The 17,122-nt window shown below is 37.3% G+C and overlaps 1 pseudogene; it reads left to right on the plus strand.

Moving 5' to 3' along the window:
- Positions 1–549: 549 nt before the first annotated feature.
- On the plus strand, positions 550–2,809 carry LOC149207506 (CSC1-like protein ERD4; annotated as a pseudogene).
- The last annotated feature ends 14,313 nt before the right edge of the window (positions 2,810–17,122 follow it).

Consider the following 17,122-nt stretch of genomic DNA (forward strand, 5'->3'; position numbering starts at 1 on the left):
GGATGTAGCTTCAGTATGCTTTAGTGTCTATGTTTTCACAGTGCTTGTCATTTCAGGAACATCTAGATAGTAGTTAGTACATGGATTTCCACTTGCATTTTCATTATGAATTGATGCTTGATTTGTTTGACTCTGTGCCCCAACAGGTGGGCTATTTAAATTATATACCGTGTAGATGCTCGAGATGCCTGCACTGTTCACCAAGTTGTCAGGTGGAATTTTCTTGCAGTATGGTCTAATGTATTCGTTTCCACAATTCTTGGCATTTGGCCATGGGCAAGCACGTGCACAACCTGAGTGCCAACATTATATTATATATCAGGACAAAGATACAGATTGCTAGGTGATGTACAAAAAATGGGAATATTGAAAACCCTAACCAATCTGAACATGTATCTTTATGTATGGTTATATCAATCTATGCTTCATATCAGATATATAAATTTATACATTTATATGATACATAAATCTTTCAAAAGCTGAATGTTGATCATCAATTCTGTCTGATAGACTGAACTCTAACTGGAAGACGCTTTTCAAACTCCACAAATGAGAAAACGAGGAGATCTGGTGACTTAATACTAACATAGTGTTTGTAATGCTTGAATTTTGCAAGTCAGATCTCTTCAAAATAAAAAACCAACATACCTTTGTATTGGACATTTAGCAGGGCTTTCCTGTGAACAAAACACACCTGTGTTCATTGTTGAATCAAACACTCAAAGGCTGATAGAATGCTAGGGTTTTGTTTTATATTAAACTTTTTTAATGTTTATGAACAGGCTCACAAAGCGTGGAAGTAACTAGAAGGCTACAGAAAGAGTCTAGCTCGTGTTGAAGTCATATTTGAAAAGTTTAAGACAATGATGAGGGGATGCGGCCATTGCACAAGACAAGAACTTTGGGACTTTTGGGACCAAAAGTTGACTCTATAGATTTATACAATGAGAAGATTAAGGATATGTCAGCCAAGTTGGAAACAAAAAAAATGTTACACTGATAGAGAAATGGGTTGCAACAACCTTTATAATTTTCAACGGCATGCCTACTACAGCAGGTGCATCTCAGGTTGTGCATTCACAATTCACATATAGATGAGTATAATGGCTACTCCTGAGCCTCGTCAAATACTGTGGAAAAACCTTGCCATGCCCTTCTATCAGAGGATGATTCGAGAGAAGATTGTATACATTATTGTGTTTCTAGCTATTGTTTTCTACATGATTCCCATCACCTTTATCTCTGCACTTACAACCCTTGATAATCTAAGAAAACTTCTTCCTTTTTTGAAATTGGTTGTGGATAAAAAATCACTTAAAAGCATCCTTGAAGCTTACTTGCCTCAGCTTGCTCTGCTTGTCTTTCTGGCTTTCTTGCCCACAATTCTCATGATTCTCTCCAAGGCTGAAGGGATTCCTTCAGAAAGCCATGTAGTGAGAGCTTCCTCTGGAAAGTATTTTTACTTTATCGTGTTCAACGTTTTCCTGGGAGTTACATTAGGTGGCACCTTGTTTGAGTCCCTCAAGGCGATTGAAAAGCAACCTAACTCAATCATTACGCTGCTTGGCAATTCTCTTCCTCCCAATGCTACCTTCTTCATTAGTTTTGTTGCACTCAAGTAAGTTGGGTTTCCCTTCCCTTCCAATTTAATGAAATTGTTTTCTAGTTTTCAGTCTCTGAAAGAATTCGTTGTTGGTTTGCTATGGATGAGATGGGTTTTGTTCTTCAGGTCTTTATGTCTAATTTCCTTCATATGTTAATTGTCCTTTTAAACAGGTTTTTTGTAGGCTATGGGCTTGAACTTTCTCGCTTGGTGCCGCTAGTGATATACCATATCAAGAGGAAATTTCTTTGTAAGACTGAAGCAGAGGTGGAAGAGGCTTGGGCTCCTGGTGGTTTTGGCTATGCTACCAGAGTTCCAAATGACATGTTGATTATCACCATTTCTCTATGCTATTCTGTTATTTCTCCCATGATCCTTCCTTTTCCCTTCGTGTACTTCATTGTGGGATGGTTTGTGCTTCAGAATCAGGTGACTCTCTCTCTGTCTCACAACTTTCTTTGTTTTTAACAAATGGAAATTGGTGCCCCCAAATTCCATATGAACCAGACTTGTGATAATAAGATAAGCTAAAGAATGGGTTGAGGCTCATATATGCATTGCTGCTCGCCACACTGAAATTTTTTGCTGGCCACAATGAACAATCCAACAGCCACAATTGAGAAGACAACACTTGCAACAACTCCAATGATCAAAATTGCTGAGATTTTTTCCCTTGTAGAAGTGACAGGAGAATAACTGAATCGCCCAGTAGTATAGACTAAGAGATCAGGGTTTCCTGTAGGCTGTATCAATAATTATCAAGCCTTTTGGAGAATTTGGAAAGTTTGGAAGGACGTCGGTTAATCTATTTTTTGAAACGCTCAACAATGTAAGACTGCCCATAGCTATTAAGGAACTGGGAACTTCTCCAGTCAAATTATTGTTGGAAAGATCCAAAATTTCTAGCGTGATCAAACTGGAAAGAGAACTTGGGATTTCCCCCTGTAGATAATTGCAGTTGAGATTGAGTTGAATTTGCAACTTTGTGAGGGATCCAATTTCTTATGGAATTGTTCCACTTAGATTGTTGTTACCCAACTAGAGCTCTAACAAGGATACAACGCCTTGAACATTATTTGGAACCTTTCCTGTTAAGTTGTTGTTTTGTAGTCGCAAATTTTGCAGCTTCTTAAGCTGGAAAACTTCTGGGGTATAACCCCTGGTAGAAGATTGCCACTCAAATCGATAAATGAAAAAATTAGATAAATTTGACAATACACCCGGAATGATTCCATTAAAATGATTATTCGACAACTTCAACACTTGCAAATTTTTTAGTGAAGCCAGCAGATTGGTTAATGGGCGTGTCAATTTGTTGTGGCCAAGATCAAGTAATTGAAGACTGGTACATTTCGCTAGTTGCGGCGGAATCTGGCCATCTAGTAATTGTTATTCATTTCTAAGTATGTCAATCCACTCGCATTCCCAATTGAAGAAGAGATACTTCCATTTAGAAAATTATTTCTTACTCGCAGCCTAAACAACATACTCGAGAAATTCTGAGGAATCTGTCCGGTGAGCAAATTCTACGTGAGATCCTATGTTACCAAAAACGAGAAACAACAACGGTAGGAGAAACGATGTTTAGAGGTTTAGCATTCAAGAAACGAGGAGGAAAAAAAAAAAAAAAAAAACAAACAAACACAAACACACATTTTTTTATGAAAAAACATAAAACAAAACATGTATTATCTAAACACCTTACAAGCTTCAAGCATCAAGATTGTCTATGGGATCATAAAAATTACATTGCAATGTCACAAATTAAATTATAAACATAACTCCATGACAAACAGAACATGGAAGATATGACACCGGAAACATTGATGGAGACATGCTTATATGAAATAATGAGAAACCAACACATACAATGTAATATAATAACACATTAAACATTATATCTAATATTTCAACTTTATAATATATCTATATCTATATCTATATCTATATATATATATATATTCTTTTTTTAATTTTTGTAAATATGTTTTCCAATTACTTTTGAAATATCATTACAAATAATTGGAATAGAATAATTAATTTGATTAAACTTTTATAAATGCCTTAAAAAAATTTCATGATTGTGAATTTAATTATGTATTAAAAATATACTTTATATTAGGAAATATAACAATTTTAATAAAAGCATGAACAATTCAAATTTACAAAACACAATAATTAGCCTGGCCTATAAAGGGATCCCTGTCATCTATGCCATTTTATAAATTAGTCCATTGTTAGACGAATGATGTATGTTTGTAGTCTAATAAGTTTTTCAATGATTGTTGTAAATTATAGCACCAAAATTGAAAGGAAAAATAGGAATTTTACTGCTCTTGATCACTAACCAGTGATTAAGAGTAGTAGTTTTGTAGCAAAGCATCCCAACTTTAGAGAGAAAAATGTGCAAGTTCCAGTGGGTAGTATTAACAACTCTCCTTATACAGGTTCTAGTGGGTAGGATTAACAACTCTCCTTGAAAAGCACAAAAAGAAGCATGTTCTACAAATATATCAGCTATAAATCCCATAAAATTGAAGCATTCAAGTAATGCAAACTCTAAAACAGAAACCACAAATCCTGCTAGAGTCTAGAACTCTTCAACAAAATCTATTTGTAATGGATTGGAAGTAACAATATCTGGTATCGTGGAAAATTCATATGAAAATGGACAAAATTGTGAGCAAAAATGTCGATATCTTGTGATAAAATATCAACAATTTAGCCAAATGGGTGCTGGCCGTTGGGCATCATGATTTGAAAGATGGAGATACATTTAAAATATATGCACTTGTTAGCATTCAGAAACACCTCAATAAGGCAAAAAAAAAAAGCAAATAAATCATGAGCCTTTTAATTATCTTACCAAATATTTATGAAGCTAACTGACTGGGGCGAGAAGCTAACTCAGGCTCCTTGGCACACTCACTTTCTCCTCTCCTGTAATTGGATCTAATTTTCCTCCTCTCGTCTACTCAGATTCAATCCAAGCCTCAGTTGCATCTACTGAATCTACTCTCCTCTCCGCAACTTAAATCCGCCCCAGAAGTTTCTTTACCGGAAAATGAAACTAGTTTGCTTAGAGTACCTTTTGCCTTTTGCATGCAGTTTGTTTTTGGAACAATAGTTAGAAATTGCTTTACCGCAAAATGAAACTAGTTTGCATGTAGTGCCTTCTGCATGCAATTTGTTTTTTGAACCATAGTTAACGGGACTTTGTATGAGTTTGGATAGAAAACCGTGAAACCGTGGAGAAACCAGGAGAAACCAAAAATTTGCAGGGAAAACCGAAGAATGTTTTGTATTAGGCCGCTGTAAGAAATGAATCATTTCTTAAAAACCAGTTTCTCACCGATAAAAACGAGAACAGCCGTACAAACAACGTTTTCGATGCCATCACGTTTCTATTGTGTTTTTTAACAGGAACGGTGGCTACAGTCTCGTTTTTGGTAACATAGGTAAGATCCAGTTCTTGCAAGTTTCTCAAAGAAAAAAGTTCTGGAGGAATGCTTCTCCTTAACCAATTATAGCTCAGATCCATAAACTGTAATCGTTTGAGGTTAGCTAAATGATGAGGTATGCTTCCAGAGAGATGATTCTGATTCGATGAGAAGTGAGTTAGACAAGAGAGATTACCCAGTGTTTCAGGAATCTCTTTAGAGAATTTATTGGCTGACACATTCAAGACTCTTAAATTGGAGAAGTTCCCAATACTATCAAGGATGTTTCCCTTCAACATATTGAAGTTGGGTCTAGAAAATCCAAATTGATATAGTTTGCAAGCTCCAAGGGAAATTACCCCACAAAAAATTTATGAGAGAGATCTAATTTCTCTAACTTCAGTTGAAATCCCAACAAGGAAGGGATTGAACCATTGGATTGATTGCATGTCAAATTGAGTACTATGAGGTTTGTCAAACTCTAAATTTGTGGGCCAAAGTATTTTCTTAATATATTGTAAGAGACATATAGGTACTATGGGTTGCACATCCGTGCAAGCGAAGGAAGGGAGTCTAGCATAAAATTGGAGCTAATGTTAAGGGAAACCAAGTTGGTGCAAGCTTGGTTATCATTATTAGATGGGGTTGACAGCGCATTGTTGGAAACATCACAGACTTGAAGTTGGCATATAGTCTGCCAAGAATTGACTTGAAGTTGGCATATAGTCTGCCAAGAATTGCCATTCAGCCCAAAACCAGACATATGAAGCGCAATGTTATGAAACCAGCTCAAGAAAAGATAGAAAAGATAGATCAACACCTTAGAATTCAGCTTCTTCGAGGGGGAAACCTCCTTTACATTACATAAATGAACAATTCTTGGATGATTCAAATGACAAAACCTCCTTTCTATATATAGGAGTCTAAGGAGTCACAATATAACCCAGCCGACCTAACAATAATAATATAAAGCCACAAAAATAACAATAGAGGTATTCTATGGGGCACAGTAATAACAATATGGGGATAATAGGGGCACAACAATATTAATAAGGGATGCAACTACAATATTAATGGGGTAATCACTAGTATTAGAGGGACCCAACATGCCCCTCCCCTTCAAAAAAGTGTTGTCCTCAACGCTTGAGTAGTTCTGGATGCTTCTGTATAAAATTTTCATCCTCCCATGTGGAATCTTTAGCGGATAAGTTCTTCCACTTGATAAGATACTCAGAAATTGATCGATTTCGTAGCTGTCGAGTTCTTGTTTCTGTGACTGCTTCCGGTTCCAATATAATTTTTCCTTCCTCGTCAAGTTCTGGCAATATTGTTTGAACTGGGAGCTTGTCGCCTATAACCTTCTTTAAACATGAAACATGGAAAACTGGGTGCAATCGAGAAGCTGCAGGAAGCTCCAATTTGTATTCCATAGTACCAATCTTTTGCAACACCTTGTATGGACCATAATACTTTGGTGATAATTTATTATCCTTCTTAGCTTGCTTGAGGGACATTTGCTTATATGGTTGTAGCCGTAGGAATACCCAATCACCTACATCAAAACTTCTTTCGCTGCGATGTTGATCTGCCTGTTGTTTCATTCTATTCTGTGCCAACACGAGGTTATCCTTTAAGAGTTGGAGGACTTGTTGTTGATGTTTGATGTGATGTTCCACTGCTTGAACCTTAGAATTTTCTCTTAAATATGATGTGATGGATGGTGGCTGATATCCATAAAGTGCCATAAATGGGGTCATTTTTGTTGTTGTATGGAAGGAAGTGTTATACCACCATTCAGCTAGAGGCAACCATTTGACCCATTGTGTCTGTTTATCAGATACAAAGCAATGAAGATATCCTTCCAAACATTTGTTTACTATCTCAGTTTGCCCATTAGATTGAGGATGATAAGATGAGCTATGAGCTAACTGAGTACCAAGACAAGAAAATAATTATGTCCAAAAATTTCCAGTGAAAATGGGATCTCTATCACTTACAATAATCTTTGGGTTTCCATGTAGCTTTTGAATTGTTTCCATAAATGCAGTAGATACTGTATTGGCTTTAAATGGATGTGATAATGCACAAAAGTGTGCATACTTGGTAAGTCTGTCAACTACCACCATGATGACACTCTTTCCCTCAGACTTGGGTAAACCTGTGATAAAATCCATTGGAACCTCCTCCCAACACTGGCTTGGAATGGATAAAGGTTGTAATAGATCTGAGGTCTTAATTGTTTCAACTTTATTTTGTTGGAAAACCAAACATTATGCCACAAGCTTTTGAATATCTGATTTAAGGCCATTCCAAAAAAATTTCTTCTTAACCCTGTGGTAAGTTTTTAAAAACCCTGAGTGCCCTCCTAAGGGAGAAGTGTGCAATTCCATAAGAATCTTTTGTTTTAGTTGGGAATTCTTACAGAGGTATAAGCGATCTTTGTACCATAAATAATCATTTTGCCAGCTAAATGTATCAGACGTACTGGAATCTTGTTGTAACTTTTGAATAAGTTCCCACACTTCTTCGTCATTCTTCCATTCCTCCCTTGCTTCGTTTATCCAATCTGGTTGGATAATAGAAATGGCGCACAACAATGCTTCCACGTCCTCATCATTTCTTGAGAGTGCATCTGCCACCACATTTTGCTTCCCTTTTTTGTAGATGATTTCAAAGTCATAACCCAACATCTTTGTGACCCACTTTTGTTTCTCTTCAGAGGATAATCTTTGTTCTAAAAAGTATTTAAGGCTATCATGATCTGTTTTTAACTTGAAGTGTCTTCCCATTAGGTAGGGTCGCCATTTCTTAAGTGCATGGAGTATTGCCAACATTTCCTTCTCATAAATAGCTTTGTGTAAAAACTTTCCCTTGATTGAACGACTTTCAAAAGCAATGGGTCTTTCATCTTGCATTAAAACAGCACCAATTCCATTTCCTGAAGCATCACATTCCACAATAAAGGTTTTTGTGAAGTCTGGTGTAGCTAAGACCGGTGCTTGGCACATTGCCTCTTTAAGATGTTCGAAGGCCTTTGTTGCTTTTGGAGTCCATGAAAATACATCTTTCTTCAATAATGTTGTTAGAGGTGCTGCTATTCTCCCATAATTCTTAACAAACTTGCGATAATACCCTGTCAACCCAAGAAATCCTCGCAGATGCTTTATGGATGTGGGGATTTTCCATTCCTCAATGGCTTTAATTTTGTTAGGGTCTACCTTAACTCCTTCATGAGATACAATATGACCAAGATATTCCACCTCTTGTACTCCAAAGAAACATTTGGATCTTTTTGCATATAATTGTTTCTCCTCCAATAGTTGTAGCACTCTGTCAACATGTTCAACATGATCCTTCCAAGACTTGCTGTAGATTAGTATATCATCAAAAAATACTAACACAAATTTTCTAAGGAATGGTTTGAAAATGGAATTCATTAAACCTTGAAATGTTGAAGGTGCATTGGTAAGGCCAAAAGGTATGACCAAAAATTCATAATGACCCTCATGAGTTCTAAATGTTATTTTCTGAATGTCTTCAGTCTTCATTCTGATTTGATGATATCCTGAATGAAGATCCAATTGGGTGAAGTAAATTGATCCATGCAATTCATCTAGTAATTCATCAATGACAGGAATGGGAAACTTATCTTTAATAGTGAGCTTGTTGAGCTCCCTATAATCCAGACACATGCGCCATGATCCATCCTTCTTGTGCACTAATACTACTGGAGCAGAGAAAGAACTTTGACTTGGTTGAATTATACCAGCCTCTAGTATTTCTGCAACCATACGTTCAATTTCACTCTTTTGGGCATAGGGATATCTGTACGACCTAATGTTTGGAGGAACACTTCCTGGAATTAGATGAATAACATGATCATGATCACGAATAAGTGGGAGACCTTTGGGAGTCTTAAATACCTTGGAATGATTGTTCAAGACTTTTTGGAGATTTGGAGAAATAGATGATTCCAATGTGGAAACATCTAGCGAACATAATTGTGCAATTATACCCCTTTGTTCCTTTTTTAGAAGCTTTGTTATACCGTTAGAGCTGATTATCTTTCTTGGTTTCCCTGCAATACCCCTTAATTCAACTTCCTTTCCTTCCACAGAAAATTTCATGAAAAGTTCTTGAAAATTAAAAGCTATTGTACCCAAGGATTGTAGCCATTGGACTCCTAATACAACATCAACACCTCCCATTGGAATGGAAAGCATTGGGCTAGTCAATACATATTCTCCTATCAATAGCTTGATATTATGGCACTTTCTGGAGCAATTTATTGTTCCTCCATTTGCAACCATCACTTGACACTCCGATGCTGGATATAAAAAGCAATTCAATTATTTTGCTACCTTACAATCAATAAAATTGTGGGTACTTCTTGAATCAATCAACACTATTACCTTTTTCTTCTTGATTTGTCCTTCTATATTGATGGTTTGAGGAGTGGTCATTCCAGCCAATACATTACAAGATATGGTCGGATTCATTTCTTCTTTATCTAGGCTTTGTTCCTGGAGTATATCCTCTTATTTTGACCTTTCTTGCTCCTTTTCTTCTTCCTCTTCGCAATCTATGTAGAATAGTTTCTTCTCAACACACTTATGACCTTTAGTGTATTTGCTATCACAACTGTAACAAAGCCCTTTTGCTCTTTTTTCTTCCAATTGTTGTGGTGTCAACCTTATAGGTTGTGGAAGACTAGGGGCAACAACACTTCCATCTTTATAGTTGTGAGTGGTATGCTTCTTGGTTGCCATAATTTTGCTTTCCATTTTTCTTGCTAACCTGAATGCCTTCTCTAATGAATCGGGTTCCCAAAGGCGAACATCATGTTAGATATTATCCTTTAAAGACCCTATGAACACATCAATCTTATGGTCCTCTGGAATATTTTTTACCCTTATGTTCAATTTTTGGAACTCCTCGATGTGCTCCATTATTGAACCCTTTTGTTTGAGACTTATCAATTGGCTAAAAAAAATGTTGCTTTTTGTATCCTCATAATGTGCTGTCAATTCTTTCGTAAAAATTGCCCAAGTGATAATTTGTTTACGAGAGCAAAGCCATTGATACCACACAAACTGATTTGGTTCCAAATATATAGTTGCAATATGTACCTTTTGTGTGTTTTGCACATTATTGAGATCGAAAAATTTCTCCATCTGTAATATCCATGTTGTGGGATCCTTGCCATCAAACTTCCTCATATCAATTTTTGGAATATGGTGGGTCTTCGATCCCACATTAGATTCTATGAAATCATGATTAACATTTCTTTTGTTTGCATCATGAGTTTCCTTTACAACCTTTTCACCATTAGTAAGTATTTCTTGTAGAAAATTTTTCAAATCTGTCTTCAAATCTGCCATGTCTGTATTCAAATCTGTTTTCAAATCTGCCATGTGTCTCTTCAAATCATCCATCTTAGCTTCCATGCCATTTATCTTAGATTCCACGCCATTTATCTTAGCTTCTATTAGCTTTTGTGAGCATGACATTTGTTGCACTTGTTCTTGTAACTTTGATATATCATGTAGCATTTCTTCCTCTTCTTCATGAGTCATGCTAGGACTTTCAGGTTGCTTACTAGGTGTTTGCATTTTCTTTCCTCGGGGCATCCGTTACCGATAATAATGCTCTACTATGCCCTTTGAATTCCTTCAAAATAAATTTTCAAACAATCTTAAGCAAAAATTTAAAAGAATCTACACACATTTTTTTACTTTGTAGGAGCTCGATATTGCCTCTGATGTATCTCTGTAATTTTGGATCATCAAGTTTTGAAATTGTGATCTGTAGTAGCCCTTTGTGTCCTCTTTCCAATTCCACCAATCTGATCCCAATTGGATTCTCCAAGGAAGAGTTATGTCAAATCTCCCACAGTGACCTGATTATAGACTACTTCAGTAGAGCCAACTTGTACGACGTGCCACGTGTCCCTGTTTCGACCTTTGGCTCTAAAAAAGATATACAAGAAACTACAGTCCATCCTATTTCTGTACCTTCTTACGAAATTTCAATCCGATGCTCAGAGAGAAAGTTATGACGATTTTCCCCAGGTCACCTGTTTGGAATGTAATTCAAGATTTTGCAAAAAGACCAACTTCCTCAGCTCATATCTCTGCATATATAGCGCAAAAAAATCTGAAATTCGGACCCGAGATTCAATGCGATTTCTTCTCAAATGGGTTTTTTTTTTTTAGCTTCTAAAACATCGCAGAAAAAAAGTTATAGTGAAAATGCCACAATGACCTGTTTGGAGCAGCGAAACCCTAGAATCCAAACCTCTGATACCAAATGTTATGAAACCAACTCAAGAAAAGATAGATCAATGCCTTAGAATTCAGCCTCTTCGAGGGGGCAACCTCCTTTACATTACATAAATGAACAATTCTTGGATGATTCAAATGACAAAACCTCCTTTCTATATATAGGAGTCTAAGGAGTCACAATATAACCCAACCGACCTAACAATAATAATATAAAGCCACAAAAATAACAATAGAGGGATTCTATGGGGCACAGTAATAACAATATGGGGATAATAGGGGCACAACAATATTAATAAGGGATGAAACTACAATATTAATGGGGTAATCACTAGTATTATAGGGACCCAACACGCAATGACACTACTCCCATTGGTAGTGAAATTCACACCACTCCATCCACACGGGTTATCAAACTTTGAGTCATCCATGAGGGTATGTAGGCTGACAGGTTTTTCATCACTTGTCTTTGTTGGTTATCAATAAAATTCCAGAATCCAAACATGAAAGAATGAATAGGAGACTGAGAAGGGGAGAACATCTCCAATAATGCCTCATTTTTCACAGCAAATAAATGAAGAATGCATGCAATCCCTACTTAAACCTATTTGTTGGGCATCAATCTCGTGCATTCATGAGATGGGTTTTTTTCTTCAGGTCTTTATGTCTAATTTCCTTCATATGTTAATTCTCCTTTTACGCTTGGCGCCGCTAGTGATATACCATATCAAGAGGAAAATTATTTGTAATACTGAAGCAGAGGTGGAAGAGGCTTGACATCCTAGTGGTTTTGGCTATGTTACCAAAGTTCCAAATGACATGTTGATTATCACCATTGCTCTATGCTATTATGTTATTTCTCCCATGATCCTTCCTTTTCCCTTCATATACTTCATTGTGGGATGGCTTGTACTTCGGAATCAGGTGACTCTCTCTCTGTCTCACGACTTTCTTTGTTTTTAACAAATGGAAATTGGTGCCCCAAAATTCCATATGAACCAAACTTGTGATAATAAGAGAAGCTAAGGAATGGGTTGAGGCTCATACATGCATTGCTACTCACCACACCGAAATTATTTTCTGGCCGCAATGAACAATCCAACAACTACAATTGAGAAGACAACACCTGCAACAACAACTCTAATGATCAAAATTGTTGAGATTTTTTTCCTTGCAGAAGCGACAGGAGCAGAACCGAATTGCCCAGTAGTATAGAGACCAGGGTTTCCTGTAGGCTGTATCAATAATTATCAAACCTTTTGGAGAATTTGGAAATTTTGGAAGGACACATGTTAATCTATTGTTTGAAACGTTCAATAATGTAAGACTGCCCATAGCTATCAAGGAATTGGGAACTACTCCAGTCAAATTATCGTTGGAAAGATCCAAAATTTCTAGCGTGATCAAACTAGAAAGAGAACTTGGGATTTCCCCCTCTAGAGAATTGCAGCTGAGATTGAGTTGAATTTGCAACTTTGTGACGGATCCAATTTCTTGTGGAATTGTTCCACTTAGATTGTTGCCACCCAACTGGAGCTCTAACAAGGATACAACGTCTTGAACATTCTTTGGAACCTTTCCTGTTAGGTTGTTGTTCTGTAGTCACAAATTTTGCAGCTTCTTAAGCTCGAAAACTTCTGGGGGTATAACCCTTGATAGAAGATTGCCACTCAAATCGATAAATGACAAATTAGATAAATTTGATAGTACACCTGGAATGATTCCATTAAAATGATTATTCGGCAACTTCAACACTTGCAAATGTTTTAGTGAAGCCAACGGATCGGTTAATGAGTCTGTCAATTTGTTGTGGCTAAGATCAAGTAATTGAAGACTGGTACATTTCGCCAGTTGTGGCGGAATCTGGTCATCTAGTAAATTGTTATTCATTTCAAAGTATGTCAATCCACTCACATTCCAAATTGTAGAAGAGATACTTCCATTTAGAGAATTGTTTCCTATTCGCAGCCTAAACAACATACTCGAGAAATTCTGAGGAATCTGTCCGATGAGCAAATTCTGCGTGAGATCCAGTGCCTGCAAGTTGCTCAGAGAAAAAAGTTCTGGAGGAATGCTTCCCCTTAACAGATTGTAGCTCAGATCCAGAAACTGCAATCCTTTGAGGTTAGCTAACTGATGAGGTATGCTTCCAGAGAGTTGATTCTGATTCGATGAGAAGTGAGTCAGACTAGAGAGATTACCCAATGTTCCAGGAATCTCTCCAGAGAAGTTATTGGCTGACACATTCAGGACTCTTAAATTGGCGAAGTTCCCAATACTATCAGGGATGTTTCCCTTCAGCTTATTGAAGCTGAGGTCTAGAAAATCCAAATTGGTGCAATTCACAAGCTCCTGGGGAAATCAGCCCACAAAAAATTTATGAGAGAGATCTAATTTCTCTAACTTCAGCTGAAATCCCAGCAAGGAAGGGATTGAACGATTGAATTGATTGCGTGTCAAATTGAGCACTATGAGGTCTGTCAAACTCTGAATTTGTGGGCCAAAGTATTTTCTTAATCTATTGTAAGAGACATATAGGTACTGCAGGTTGTGCATCCGTGCAAGCGAAGGAAGGGAGCCTAGCATAAAATTGGAGCTAATGTTAAAGGAAACCAAGCTGGTGCAAGCCTGGATATCATTATCAGATGGGGTTAACGACACATTTTTGGAGACATCAAGGACTTGAAGGGCTTGGAGTTGGCATATTGTCTTCGAAGAATTGTCATTCAGCCCAAAATCATACATATGAAGCATAGTTAAACTGCTCCCATTGGCAGTGAAATTCACACCACTCCATCCACATGGGTTATCAGACTTTGCAGTCATCCATGAGGGTATGTAGGACGACAGGTTTTTCATCACTTGTCTTTGTTGGTTATCGAGACAAATTCCAGAATCCAAACATGAAAGAATGAACAAGAGACTGAGAAAGGGAGAACATCTCCAACAATATCTCGTTTTTCACATCAAATAAATGAAGAATGAATGCAATCCCTACTTCAACCTATTTGTTGGGCATCCATCTCGTGCGTTGATTTCGCCTCAGGATTCCTCCCCAGACCTTGAATGATATTTATTATTGGCCCTTGGGTATGTTGAGTTTCCATTGTTATCAATGGTTGTCATTTTCAAAATTCAGAAAGTCGAATGATGGAAGAGTAAAGTGAAAACCTTCGAGTTTTGGTCAAGATGTGCAGATGGATGATAGGAACGTCGAAGCTTCAAAGCAATTGCAAGTCCCCTTCATTCTCCATCTCTGTTTTCTTGGATCCCATTCTTGCACACTACTGACTTGAAAATGTTTGTGCACCCGACCTTGAATTTTGAGTTTTACCAAGTGCCCTTGACTGCAAGTTTAACCCTTATGGTCGTTGGATTTTCTCTAGAGACAACTTGGTAAATTGGAAGACCCTTTTCAAACTCCACAAATGGGAAAACAAGGGAGAGATCTAGTGACTTGCTACTAACATAGTGTTTATAATGCTTGATTTTTGCAAGTCAGATTTCTTCAAAATGGAATATCAACATACCTTTGTATTAGATGTTTAGTAGGGCTTTCCTGTGCACAAAATGCATCACGTTCCCCACCCTTAGGGTTTCATTGATAACGTGCAAGGATACGAGGTAGGGTGAGATTTAAGATTCTTGAAATTATGCTTCTTATTTGTAAGCTTCTGTAGATCCGACACCTTCTCTCAATCGAATTGCAGGGAAGCCTTTGTTGGTTATCGAGACAAATTCCAGAATCCAAACATGAAAGAATCAATAGGAGACTAAGAAAGGGAGAACATCTCCAAAAATACCTCATTTTTCACAGCAAATAAATGAAGAATGCGTGCAATCCCTGCTTCAACTTATTTGTTGGGCATCCGTCTCGTGCACTAATTTCGTCTCAGGCTTCCTCCCCAAGCCCTGAATGATATTTATTATTGGACCTTGGGTATGTTGAGTTTCCATTGTTATTTAATGGTTGTCATTTTCAAAATTTAGAAAATTCGAAGGATGGAAGAGTAAAGTGAAAACCTTAGAGTTTTGGTCAAGATGTGCAGATGGCTGACAAGAGCGTTGAAGCTTTGAAGCAATTGCAGGTCCCCTTCATTCTCCGCCTCTGTTTTCTCAGGTCCCATACTTGCAGATTGCTGACTTGAATATGTTTGTGCGCCTGACCTTGACTTTGAGTTTTACCAAGTGCCCTTGACTGAAAGTTTAACCCTTATGGTCGTTGGAATTTCTCCAGAGTTAGATTGGTACTATAAGACCCTTTTCAAACTCCACAAATGGGAAAACAAGGGGGAGATCTGGTGACTTGCTACTAACATAGTGTTTATAATGCTTGATTTTTGCAATTCATATTTCTTCAAAATGGAATATCAACATAACTTTGTATTGGATGTTTAGTAGGGATTTCCTGTGCACAAAACACACCACGTTCCCTAGCCTTAGGGTTTAATTGATAACCCACAAGAATAAGAGGTAGGGTGAGATTTAAGCTACTTGAAATTGTGATTCTTGTTTGTAAGCTTCTGTGGATCCGATACCTTCTCTCAATCGAATTGCAGGGAAAGAGCTAAGTTTCAGAGGAGGGGCATCGAGCATCTGCCTTAGATGAGAATGCATTAGATGACCCAGCGAAGCGCCTTCCTTATAAAATACCTGCCTTATCTACTTCTTGTACAATCACCCTGAAATAATGCTGCAATCCCTATTGTTGCTAACTCCTTTCCTTTGTAGTGTCAGAACCCTTACAAGTAGTTGTGCCTGACCTCATCTTGCAAGTATTGAGCTCTGTTCTATCACACGACAATTATAACTAGATTTTTGATCAACCGTGCCAAACATTTTAATCGTCTAACATCAGATCAGACAGATCATAGTAAGATAGGTAAGACAAGAGGGGAGTTGATTTCAGAGGGGAATGCCTTACGACGTAATTAAGAAGATGAATTTATATTGATTCTTAATAATATTATTTATATCTATATAAATTTCACATTACCATGTATAGAAAAACTTTTATTTTTTATTTTATTAAAACCATGATAATACATATAGTTACATATATATGTGCTTGGCATTTTTGGGTTTCTGTGTCACCCCAAAGGTTTTAAATCGTGACCTTCACTTCAAGTCTAGTTTATTTTCTAATAAAATTTTTGACATCGGATCTCTTTTTGTTTGTCCATTTTCCGGATTATTTTTCAGGAAGGTGGAGTCTATATGTTCAAAGTTTATTGTCCATTGTATATCGCTTAAATGGAGTTGAACATCATTGACTATGAATTGTACATTCTAATTCTAGGAGACATCTTTCCTGATTTGGAGGAGTTTATGCGAGATCACAGGAGGTCGGTTGATCAAGATCCATGGCTTGTGATCTTTCCCCTTATCCCGAAGTCTTTAAATGAGGGGTCGAATGTAGTTAATCAGGATGACAATATTCTCAAAGTGTTACAGAACCATTTGGGCCCATCAAATCCCAACATCCATATCAGTGTTTTAGGGCTCACCAAACCTTAATTTCAGTTGCTTCATGCCCTAAACAAGTCACCCCTTTGAATGCCTCCTTCCCAAATAGTTTCATGACTTGAAGACATCCAAAAATAGCCTCTAGAGGGACCAACACTAGTAAGCCCTTGTAAAGGTGCGTTGCAGAGTAGTTGAGTCCACTGTCGAGGTGCTCTGCAGAGCACTTAGGCTTCCTTTCACCTGCGCTGGGCGAGAATGAGTGAAATTCACATAGGTTTTGGGGAATATTCTTATCTTTTGGAGTCATCTAGAAGGTTCCCTCACTTATCAAC

This window comes from Pinus tabuliformis, chromosome 1_2 (genome assembly GCF_031772625.1).
Source record: "Pinus tabuliformis cultivar Carrire ecotype Pingquan chromosome 1_2, CPIR1, whole genome shotgun sequence".
NCBI lineage: Eukaryota > Viridiplantae > Streptophyta > Pinopsida > Pinales > Pinaceae > Pinus > Pinus tabuliformis.